Raw genomic sequence first — 13,222 nt, forward strand, 5'->3', positions numbered from 1 at the left:
TTGCCACGAAAAAGGGGCTGCCATACTTCTTAGCTTAGATGACAATATTTAGGGTGGGAACCAGGAATCTGTCACCCTATCTGGCCGGGTAGGACAGGTAGATGTCCATAGGGAAAGACAGTCCTGCAGGTAGCCTGACCTATGGAATCGACATGTGACCATGGTAATGCTGTGGCAGCTGTAATTATGAGGACGTATTGTGAGTTACTTGGTTCGATTCCATTGCATCATGTGCTGAACAAGGACCACCTGTATAATAAAAATATGAAGCACTGCTAGATTATAAGAGCCAGGTCAGTGTAGTGGTTAAGGCACCGGATTCCAAACTGGGAGTCTGTGAGTTCTAATCCTGAGGCACAAAACCAGCGGGGTGACTGCCACACTCTTTCAGCTTAGCCTCCCTCACAGTGTTGTAAGAATAAAAGGTAGGGGGTCTATTTTGTGCTCTAGCTTGTGTTCCTAGAGGTAGGTGAAAATATATATGCACACGGATTGCTACGATGCAGGCGAATTTGTGAATGTTTAATGGTAAGAGGGGAGATATACCTAAATGCAGTTGGTTTGGAGGGGCAGAAAAATCAGCCCAGAGAAGCTGACGCAGGATTGCAAAGCGAAGTCACCTCAATTCCTACTGAATTGTCCTGATTGGTTAACATTTTCTCCATTGCTTGGTAAGGGTGCTAAAAACCAATCATCTTGCCTAGAATGACAGGCGTGCTGACCAATCAGGATCATATCATTTGGCAGAGACTTGGAATATATACATTAGAGGCAAGGTGGGAAGTAGAAATGGGGAGTGCAGACTTTATGCCAGCGTTGTGTCTGAAGTCCAGAGATGGCTGGATAGTGCTTTAACTTAATCGTGGAGGGAAATCCGATGGTGGGGGAAACAGGGTTCAATACTTCTGCTTGATAGCTCCAAAAATAAAATAAAAAATAAAAGACACAGATCTAGACTGGCACAATTGGTCCAAAATGAAGCTTGAAGATGGCAACAGAGAAAGTGAAGGGTACTAAGAGTGATTCAGTGGTGCAAGGCAATGGAGGTGAGGTTAGAGTTAACCCAAGAAAGCTGAGCCAAGAAAACCTGCCTTCAGATAGAGAAGGATGAAGAAAGAAAGGAAAGAGATGAGGAAAGCTGGAAGAACGAATAATGAGGAAGAAAAAGGTTGAGAAGACCATGTATATTTATGTATTTTTTAAAGAAAATCTATTTGTAGATCTTTATGTTTAATTGCCTAGGTGTCTAAATACTTATACTGTATCTGTCAGGCATGATAGAAACGTCATCCTGCAATGGGGTTTATTGGATGCTATGATTGCTGCTGAATCAGTGCAACATCTGCAGTTGTACTTCTCAACATTCTTCACTTGAAAATTATTTTAAATTTACATTTTTATGAAATTTCAGATTATGCATTTTTATCTTATCATTAGGAGATGTGGTTTCCATTTTCATAGTACGAAACTACATTGCATACGTCACATTATTCTTTGGGTCTATATAAATAATTGGCTTTTGCATGCACTACACACAGAAGGGATCCTATCTATCTTTCAAAAATCACAGTCATGATTTTAAAAGCGATTATTGCTGTCTACCTCAGCCTACTGATTCAACCTACTTTGATGGCTCCGTTGGAACCAATGAACATAATTAGAAGAGAGGCAGAATATTTGATGAGGACTTTGAATGAAACATGTATCATGTTGAAGGTATATATTTATTTTGCTCATGTTGATATTATATAGTACTGTTACTACATTCCTTGCTTAACAAATGCAGAAATTGCTTCTGTAACTGTGTTACTTTATTGAAGATGAGCTTTTATTGTCTTGTTTAAAAAGTTATTGTGGTCTGAAAAATCTATATTACACACAGAGAGACACATATACACACAGAGATACATATTTTTTAATTATGAACACATTATGACAGCTTTTAAAAATCTGTATAATTATTGTCAATGGGTAAAACAAAATTGAATTGTTTACAAACTTGATTTTCTTTCATGACCATCCTATTTTTAATTGACAGGTTAATTTTAATGATTGCAGAATGAAAACAATTTTCCACCTCTGTTGTCTTGATCCTATAGCTACAGGTTTAATCCTAGTAAAGTAGTAGAAAATTACAGTATTACTGGCAGACCAAGAGACAACTTTTCAAGAACATTGCTTAACATATTACGTAAAAATGCAACTTGTTTTTGTTGTCTTGTTCTGTAATTTAAATAAACTTGGTACAAGGAACGAAAAGAAAGTGCAGAGAATGAAAAATATGATTTTTTTAAATGACATCAGTTAAAGTTATTGTTCTTTACAACAATATTAATTTTTCCCCAATACCTATTAGCCACAGAGAACTGAAACATATTTTTTTAAAAAATAGAACAATTTGAGGAAACATCAAAAGGAATTATAGGAATTATATTTAATTAATTAATTATGACTATTTTTTTAAAAGATGGACTTTGCTCCTGAGTACCTTTTGCTTTCCTCTTTAGAAAGAAAACTATTTTTGTTTGTAGTTTTTCAAAGAAATACATGTCTGGAACTGATTTTGTTCCCCCCCCCCCCGTTCTATTAATAAGATAATTTTGAATAGCCTATCTAATGTCTTCTCCAGTGCCATAGTTTCAACTAAATATTCTTCTTTGCCACCTGCCTCAATCTTCTTTTTCTGCAGATTGAGCAGAAGGTCTCCAAAATCTTTTTGTCCTTTCATTCATACATGGCTTTGTAGATAGCTCATTTATAGAGAAACAAAGGAAAGACCATGAATAGTATTAAAACACGTAATTTGATAAGAATAGCTCCATTAAAGTATTTTAAAAACTTGTGAACACACTACAATCTGTTATAAGTAGAGTTACCATTTGGATTAATTTTTCTGTTTTTTCTCCCCCTTTGAACAATAATCATAAATGGAAAACTGATTTTTAATTTTATCAAACTGTTAAAACAGTTGAATCAAAAAGCATCACAGTCTTTCGATTAGTGAAGACTAGTGTGAGGAAAAGTTGAATACTAATGGGAAAATAGTTAAAGAATCAAATGATAAAAGGGGAGAGTTGATGTATGATTTTTTAAAATAAAGAAAATATAGAAGACATTTTCTTATCTTTCATCTACCATATGAATACTTAGATAATTAGCAATAGCATTATTAGCTACAGTAAATTTATGGTTTATCAAGGTGAAGAATTAATATTCACAACTGGGGCAGCAATAAGCATTGAATCTAAATTCTTTGATGCCATTATAATAAATTATTTTAAAGATCTGAAAATTGTGTGATCAGGTAATTTCACTGGATTTCTTCTTCTTTTTAAAATGATGTAACAATTTCTTTCTCCATAGAATGCAACCTGCAAAAATCAAAAAGTTAGGGCCATCAAGTTGGACTACACTGTAGACCTGGACAAAAAAGAACTGGTGAGTGTATTACTAGCAAAATGCAATGTATATGTCGTCTACAGTACTCTGTACAATTGATCCAAGAGACAATGGTTTTGGTTTTGATTTTGCTTGAAGCTGGAGGTTTGAAAAAAACATTCAGTATTTACAACAATAGCTGGACACTGTTTAAAGCTTTGTTATTATTATTATTGTTCAGTTGCTAAATGATGTCCAACTCTTCATGTCCCCATGGATCATAGCACGCCAGGTCCCAATGTCCTCCACAGTCTCCTGGACTTTGCACAAATTTATGTTCATTGCATCGATGATCCTACTTAACCTTCTCATCCTCTGCCATCCTCTTCTCTTTTTGCCTTCCATCTTTTCCCAACATCAGGGTCTTTTCCAAGGAGTCCCTTCTTATTTGGTGGCCAAAGTATTTGAGCTTCAGCTTCAGTATCTGTCCTTCCAAAGAACAATCAGGGTTGATTTCCTTTAGCACTGATTGATTTGATCTCCTTGTACTTCAAGGGACTCTCAAGAGTCTTTTTCAAAATCAGTTTAGAATATACAATATTTTTAAAATGTTGCTATTGATACTTCAATATTCAGTTTTTTAAAATCTAACATCTCAACTCCCTAAATCAAAAGTGTTTCACACTTTTAGATATTGCTGCAAATGCTAGTCCAACTAGCAAATGTAAGTCTATGGAGAAGAGAAGAAAGAGGGCCCATATTTTCTAGGGTCTTCTGTGAACAAATCCATCTTAATTTTTTTTCTATCCAGAAAACTTATTTGTGCTGCTGTTTTATCATCATCTATGAAAACTGTGAGGTAGAACTGACTATGAAAGAAAACAAAGGCTATGCATGCTTCAGTACAACTACATCTAAATTAGGAAAAGTTGTGAAACTAAAAATTACTTAATATCTTACATTCCATATTCTTCTTAATTTTTATTTTTAACAGTGTGCCACTGTCAAAAATGTGTTCTGCCAAGTAGATAAATCTCTGAAGATGCTTGATCATGATATATGCAGAAATAACACGATATCCATTATTCAAGACTCACAATTACTGAAAAAAACTGTGAGTATTTCATTTAAAAGATTGTATTTCCCATCTGTGAACGTTTAGAAAATCATTATGAACTTATACTCTGTAACTGCTATTGGATATTTAGTCAAATTTTATCTGTTTCCCTTTTAAGAGAAATGTTTACTAATAATAGTATTGTCTTAGCAGACTGATAGGACATAGTGTCTGTGTACTTCTTGAGGTGGGAGACAAAGTTTCAAGGAACTCCAGAATTTAGAATGAATTGAGAACCGAAGACTTTGCAGAAATGCCAAGTCAAAAGACAGGTCATAAATTGCTTAAAGTAGTTGCAACTTTTCTCAGAATTGTGCAGTTGCGCTGGCCACTTGCTGTGAGATCCTTGAGAAAGATGTGTTTCGCCAAAGGAGAGGCTAAGCAGGTAGTACATTGTGTTTATGCCAAGTTGCTGCACAGCCATAGCACAACAACCTGGAAGAAGGCAATGCCAAGCCATTTCTGTGTTATTAAAACAACAATGATGGTGTGACTGTGAAATCATCAGGAGCCAAGTGTACTTTAAATCAAATTACAGGTATATAATCTTGCTTTTTCTTTTCTTTTTTCTCTTTTCTGTAGGGTGGATGTCCTCTGCCAAATGATCGCACTACGATGAAGGAATTCTGTCCCAAGCTTCAGGATTATGTTCAAAGATTATATAACCGATGTTAGAACAATACAAATTTGGAAAGGCACCCATCAAAGAAAATGCAGCAACTAATCTACTTCTAAAGACCGAGACTTCTAATATTTGTTACCCATAAATAATGTGATTGAGAGGAAATGTAGAAACTAATTTATTTAGAAATGTATTTCAATGTAGAAAGGAGAACTATTTTATTTTAAAAAAATCTCTACCCAAATGCATATGCATCATCCCTATATACCTTTTTGGATATTTGCATTAAAAAAACACCATTATTTGCCCAACAATTGTCATGATATAAATGCAATTTATTTAGCATTAATAATTTTAGTACAGTGCAAATCTAACTTATGATACTCCTTAGAGTTTTTGTTTGAATCACTTGGCACTTGTCTGCAGAGACTAAATGCAGAAGTTCCGTTTTGAAACGTTATGAATATAGTGATGGTGCTTTTGTATTTGCTTATACTGTGCATCACCTGATTACACTCTATACCTTTTTTAAAAAAACAATCTGTGTAAAATGGTTTTCCAATCTATTTACAAGGGTGGAGGGATGTTGGATGTATACTTTATTACCCACCAACAAATCTTTGTTATTTTGTAGCTGAAATTTACTTTTGTAAGGTTTAAATGAAAAAGTTTTGAAATTTGTTTTCTTGAATCCAGAACCGATAAAATCCTCATGGTTCATATTTAATATTTATAGGTCCAATGTATTCCATTTATATGTAGTTTTATATAAATATTTAAAATGCATACAGCTAATATTTCTAATTATTGGTTTTTTTATTAACTTTGATTTTGCATCTTCATCTTGAAATGGGTTGTAAACCTCTATGGGGAAAGTGGAAAAATGGAAAAAATGGAAAGTGTGTACCATTTTTTAAATAAAATAAATTTTACAAAGATAAATCCAGGATGATCTTTACAATGACTTTTTGTCTTATCACAGCTGCACATCAGAACTAACTTTCTCTTCTGAAAATGTAACCAAAAGAGAATTCCAGGGTTTTCTTCCTATTTTATTCAAAACTATACAATAGTGAAAACAATTTCACCTCTTCACATTTGACAAATATGACTGAATGATGGTTTCTAATTGCTCTGCATAGTAATATAAAGTTTATTTTCTCCCTACAGTTAAGATATGTTTCAAAATACAAGTGAGATTTTTTTTTCCTGAACTTCAGCATTCAGTTCTAGTAAATTCTGTAAGCATGCAAATGTGCACACATTATAATAGATATTATCTTCAGTATGCTTCCCCCACATTGTTGCCTGAAGCACTTTGGGGACTTTGTGAGCCACTGAGCACACTGCTCAATATATTTTAAAAGAGTCACTAGCAACTTTTTCTCTGGATTGAAACCAACAATCTCTCTTTGACAACCACTAGAGCAAAATCTGTGTTGGCCACTTTAGCTGCCAGTCATCCCCTCTATTTCTGAATTTCGTCTCCTCCCAATCCTCCTAGGTATTTTTAAAAGATTTCTCCCTTTCCCATTCTGTACCTGTTGCTGGTCCTCCTCCTATCAGCTCCTGTAAAAACAAGGCAAGAATAAATCATTTTGGGGGTATCTCCATGGAGATGGGGCTAAATAAAGAGCCAGCAAGGAACTCTGACTCATCACACCTTACTGGACAAAGATCAATTGTTAGAGTGGGGAAGGTTTTGCATACATATTATTTTTTTAAATTAGTGCTTTTTTTCAGTGCCTCCTCCATTTTACTGCCCAATGTCCTTATGTGGAGCAATTCTTAAAGTTCTTTGTTACAACTGCTTAAGCAATACTTTTTGGTGTAATTTAATGTTTGTTCACATTTTTTAAATCTACCTATTAACTCATAAGTTTTGCAGCTGTATCAGTCTCATTTTTGCTCCTTTACAGATCTGGAAGCATTTTTTTTTTTTGCCAAGGCAGAGTTGGTTGGTTTGTTATCCTATCAATCAACCTTCCATCCATCCATCCTAGTTCTGCCCATCCATCCATCCATCCACCCATCCATCCATTGATACATTGATTTATTTCACACCCTAACAGTTTCCTGTAAGTTGGCAAATATAGTGCTCTTCCTAAGCTTCCGCTCAACAACCAGTGGTGGGATTCCAAAAAAATTATTACTGGTTCTGTGGGTATGGCTTGTGTATGTGGCTTGGTAGACATCGCAGGGGAAGGATACTGCAAAATCTTCATTTCCTCCCCACTTCTGGAGGACGGATACTGCAAAACCTCCCTTCCCACCACATTCCAGGGGAAGGATATTACAAAATTCCCACTCCCTCCCTACCCCACTAACCTGCTTTCTAGATCCATTATCCTGTGCAGGGCAAAAAAAGAGGACCCAGCTAATTAGCTGGGACTCGGGAGGCAGCAAATAGATGGGGGCGGGGCCAGCCAGAGATGGCATTTACTGGTTCTCCAAAGTATTCAAAATTCTGCTACCAGTTCTGCTATTAGTTCTGCTACTAAATTCTGGTATTCTGCTACCAGTTCACCAGAACCAGCCAGAACTGGCTGACTACCCTCTGTCAACATCTTTGTTCGGTGGGTAAGGTTGAGAAAGTAATTGGCATGAAGTCAACCTATGAGTTTCTATGACTAGACTAGAAGCTGGATCCCCCAGGCCCAGTCTAACACTATAACCACTATATCCCACTAGTTTTCTTCTGAAAAGATGACATGGATTTGGATCTGGACATCAAATATCTGGAAAGCAATTAAACTTACATAATTTTTATGGGGTTCATTTTCTCATTTACAGAAAATGCAATTACCAATTAATGACAGGTTATCATTTTCTGAACCTGGAGCTGTATCATCAAGCTTGCCTATTGTTACCTATATCTACCTATTACCTATATTATAATATACTGAAAGCTAACAAGTGATGTTAATTTTTGAATTTGGGCAACTTTCAAATCTCTCTCTCTCAGAGCTGTAAAAAGTATATACATTTTTTCTATATTCTTTGCATAGTCATCTGTGTCTTCAATATTTTCTGCCTATATGTCTCTAGTTCTCTTTCTGTGGCAGAGTTTATGAGAGAACTGCTGTAAAACATCTCGTTTTGGTGCTAATTATTTCAAGCTTGAGTTAAAGATGCAAATCTTAACAGAGTGGTTTGCCTAAAGCAGGAGTGTCCAAACGTGGGAACTTTAAGACTTGTGGACTTCAATTCCCAGCTGGGGAATTCTGGGAGTTGAAGTCCACAAGTCTTAAAGTTCCCACATTTGGACACCCCTGGCCTAAAGGCCTGTTATGGGTACACTTGACTTACGACCACAACTGAGCCCAGAGTTTATGTCTGCAAATTGCTGTACAAACATATGTTGAGTTTTACCTCATTTTATGACTTTTCTAGCCACAGTTAATTGAATCACTGTAGGTGTTAAGTTAGTAACATGGCTCTTAAGTGAATCTGGCTTCCCCATTGACTTTGCTTGTCAGAAGGTCGAAAAAGATGATCGCATGACCCTGAGACACTGCAATCATCATAAATATGAGCCAGCATCCAAATTTTGATCACGTGGCCATGAGGATCATGTGAAAAATGGTCATAGGTAACTTTTTTCAGTGCAGTTATAACTTTGAACGGTCACTAAATAAACTATTATAAGTCTAAGATGAGCTGTATTGTATGCTCTTCCAGGACAGGATCAGCAAATCTGGCAAAATGATCTTGCTCCAAAATGAAATGCCCCCAATAGAACAAAACCTATTGCCAAAGAGAGACCCTTCTCTTCAACATGTCTTCTGTACGCTCCAGTGATTAGCACATATACTAAAATTGGAACTATACAGAGAAGATTAGCATGGCCCCTGCGCAAGGATGACACGCAAATTCGTGAAGCATTCCATATTTTTACGACTACAAAGCTTGGATAAGAGAAAAAAATGTCTGTGGAAATGGACCGAAGGGTCTGGAGAACATCGACTAAAGCCACGATGTGATATTCTTTTATTTCATCAAAGCATTTAATATAAATAAAACAACATCTAAAAAAAAAAAGTTCCTTGGTGGGACTTACTGATGGTAGCAGCTAAACATATCATCTATCAGACACCTGACAGACACCTTACTCTTCGGGAAAAGAAGGGAAAGGAGAGAAGTTTTGTCAAGCAAATGCCTTTCTGATCTTTGCAGCTTCTGTGTCTATGAAGGGAAGGGGGGCCAGCTGAAGGCAGAACTGCTCCGTGCTGGAATTCTCCGGCTGCTTTGCAGCCCCAAGTAAGCTTCCCTCCCACTCAGTTCAAAGATTGAATTACTTGATTTCAAAACAAGCAGAATTCGTATGCAAGAGCATTAATTGTTTATTTAAATCCTAGCTTCTTTTTTACAAGATCCTCTTCCGTTATTTTATCTATTTAAAGAGGCATCTAAAATGGCGACGAGCCAGTTGAATTGCTGAGTAACAATGTTTATCTAATTATATGGAGTTTCAAAACTTCAAAGAAAGGGAGTGAATTATTTTGCCTCACAGCCGGCCAACAGACCTTTACTAATTAGTTTCACTTTTAACGTTTTAAAAGACTCTTTGCTAATATAGAGACATTCAAAACAGTGGTGAATATGCTGAACTCTTTCATTACAATGCTTATTTTTTGAAACCTTCTGCAAACCTTCTGCAAAGTCCTACGAAGTTTATAAAAAAAAAAAGTACCTTATTCCACAACTGTATAGCGGGCCAGTAGAGTTTTCCTAATTGCTTGAAGATAAAGTTTGGAATGGCATCAAAACCAATTCCTAATCTGAAATTGCCCTCTTCCTCAGCCCCCAGAAGTACATCGCCAATACTTGGTACAAAGTCACAGCCACCGCCATCTATGCCCCCTACTGGAGAGTTACTAACGACAGAACTGTTTCTGAGAGAAATGAGCGAAGCTCATAACATGCTGACTAACAAACTGACAAACAAAGTGGAAAACAAACTGAAAGAGTTCAAAGAGGAAATAAAAGGGGAGATAAAAGAGGAGATAAAAGAACTTAAGGCTGACCTGTATGAAAAAATTGATGCCAGGGTTGCTAAAATGAAAGATGATATGCTGGGACTTGTAACTGTACTGACAGAACATGTTTCTGGAATCGAAGATAGTCTAGAGGATCTTAACGAAGCTAATACCAATTTGACATTCAAAACTGAGGTGGTGCAACAAAAAGTTGAAAACGCTGAAAAAGAAATTATTATGATACAGTACAGGCAGATGGAGCTGGCATTAAGAGTAAGGGGGTTGCGTGAGGATAAACAGGAGAACTGGAAACAGATTTTTTCAGAAGCTTTTGATTGTCTGGCGGGAAGACCGGGGTCTAACTTTGACTGGCAGATCGATAAAATTTATCCCGTTAATTCTTGGGTGGCAAAACAGAAGCAACTCCACCGACATACAGTTATATATTTCACTACAAGAGAGCTCAGAAACATGATACTACAAGAGTCTTATAACACTAGGCTCCAAATTGGGGGCCAGGATTTGACTGTTTTGAAAGAAATACCACCCCAAATGCTAAGAGCCAGGGGAGACTATGCTTTTTTAGTGGAAGAACTCAGAAACCGTCAGATACAGTACAGATGGGACGTGCCATTTGGTATTATACTTACATTTGACAGGGAAAGATATCTTCTCAACTCTGTATGGAAAGCCTGAGATTTTTATCACAATATTTTGAAGGCGGGACACCCTGCCCCTTCTGGATCTGGAGAAAGACCACAAGAAGGACAAGAACAGACAGCAAACCACACAACTACCAGAGAAGATGTATCATCTCCCCTCTGCCCCAGAAGGGCAAGGTGTTATGGAACAAAGACCCAGCCGTATGATTACCAGATATATGGAAAAACAAGCTAAAAGGCAACAACCTCAACAATCACCAGCCATCGATCAAGGAGTTACAGCAACAAGCTCAGAAGCCATGGGAAGAGCTAGGCCAAAGGTTAATTAAACAGGCCATGCAGGAGGCTCTAAAAAAGCTTCAGGTAACCAAAGATGACAACTAATATTTTAACATGGAACATTAATGGACTGAATTCTCCACAGAAGAGAAAGAAAATATTTCACTATCTTAAACAGTTTAAGAATGATATAATTTGTTTGCAAGAAACTCATATCAAATCAACTGATCAAAAATATTTGATTAACTCAAAACTTGGTCAACATTTTGCAGCCTCTGCTATGGAAAAGAAAAATGGTATAGTCGTATACTTAAGAAAAGACATCAAAGCTGAGCTAATTGAAGCAGATCCCTTTGGAAGATATATCGCGCTAGATTTAATCTTAGAAGGGAAAAAGACATTACTTTTGGGAATTTATGCTCCTAATCAACAGCAAGACGGATTCTATAGAAATCTTCATGCTAAATTAATACAGTGGGACTATAGGTCTTGTATACTACTGGGTGATTGGAACGGTGTGATAGACACTAAAAGAGATAAGAAGACCTCTCGCCCAAACACCAAAATGTGAGCTAAGCTACCCAAACCTTTTTTTGACATGATGGACAACTTTGAATTGAGAGATATTTGGCAAGAAAGAAACGCAGAGGAATATGACTTCACCTTCTTTTCTGATAGACATCAATCCCTTTCAAGGATTGATTTTATACTAATCACTAATGATTTGCTTTCTAGGGTGAAGAGGACAAAGATTGCAGCTAGGGTCCTTTCGGATCATAACCCAGTTTGGATGGAATTGGGAAGGGCAGTGCAGGCAAGAAGGTCTTGGAGATTGAATCAAAACTTATTCAGACATGAAAAGTACATTAATGATTGTAAAAAATTGTTATCTGAATACTATGTTTTGAATATGAATAAGGGTACACCTATGGAATTCATATGGGATACAAGCAAAGCTTGAACTACCTACAGACAGCTTCTCACTTTGGAAAGGGAGGTTCTACAACTAAAATCTTTAGAGGTATTAAAAGAGGAGAAGGTAGTTCAAACATGGTTCCAGTATGGGCAATTACAGGCCAGGTGGAAAATAGATCAAAAAATTGGTTTTATCCAAGTTGAGGATAATTTGTTTAAACAAATAAGAGATCAAAGCTTAATGCATATAAAGAGGATATATAATGTACTAATACAGATGGATTCGGAAACAGAATTAGTCAAAGATTGTATGATAAAGTGGGCTCAAAATATTGAAGAACCAATAATGTTGGAGACATGGGAAAGAATATGGGTAAGAAATGTGAAATTTGCACAAGCACAAAACCTGAGAGAAAATTTTTATAAGATGTTCTATAGATGGCATTTAGATCCTAAAATGCTGGCTTCTATGTATCCAAATGTACAGCCTAAATGTTGGAGGTGTGGTTCTCTCGATGCTACATATTTTCATATATGGTGGACCTGTCAAAAGGTTAAGGCATTTTGGATAAAAATATGGTGGATTATGCAAAATATCTTTAAAAGAAGGATAAAGTTTACTCCTCAGTTATTTTTACTAGGTATATGTACTGACTTTACAGTGGTAGAGACTAACTTGATTCTGCACCTAATAACGGCGGCAAGACTGTTGGTGGCGCAACACTGGAAGAAGGAAGACTTGCCTACAACTCAAGAATGGACATTGAAAGTTAAAACTTAGCTGAGATGGCTAAAATATCGACATATCTTAAAGATAATTCAAATGAGAGATATAAACGAGACTGGAAAAAATGGATTGACTATATACAAAACAAATACGGGACTAAGACATTCCAGATAGTCTACGCTTAGGATCAGGAATGAGTTAAACTGTTCAAAGTTAGTGTAACAGGAAGAAGCTAAGATAATGTAGAGATGTTATTAACCTCTTTTTTTATTTCTTTTGTCTCAATATATTTTAGACTGTGTTTGTTAAAAATCTATACCGTGTACGGGCTCTGGGAAGTCGGGGGGGGAGGGAGGTGGGGTGTTAGGGGGGAGGGTAGGGGAGGGGGGACATATACTATGAGTTAGATTTCAAAGTAATGCGATTTCACATGTATACTGTTTCTCTTTAATTTCTCCGTAAAAATAGGACAAGCTGAATACATTGACATATAGTAGAAATACACCAAGGGGAGGAGGAGTGGGGTAGAAGGAAGAGGGGTAG

General features: G+C 36.5%; 1 pseudogene; it reads left to right on the forward strand.

Moving 5' to 3' along the window:
* Positions 1-8,914: 8,914 nt before the first annotated feature.
* On the forward strand, positions 8,915-9,013 carry LOC148048073 (U6 spliceosomal RNA; annotated as a pseudogene).
* Positions 9,014-13,222: the final 4,209 nt, after the last annotated feature.

Source organism: Thamnophis sirtalis, unplaced genomic scaffold (genome assembly GCF_051295495.1).
Source record: "Thamnophis sirtalis isolate CommonGarterSnake01/CBP01778 unplaced genomic scaffold, rThaSir2_p1.2 scaffold_3, whole genome shotgun sequence".
In the NCBI taxonomy this organism is placed as follows: domain Eukaryota; kingdom Metazoa; phylum Chordata; class Lepidosauria; order Squamata; family Natricidae; genus Thamnophis; species Thamnophis sirtalis.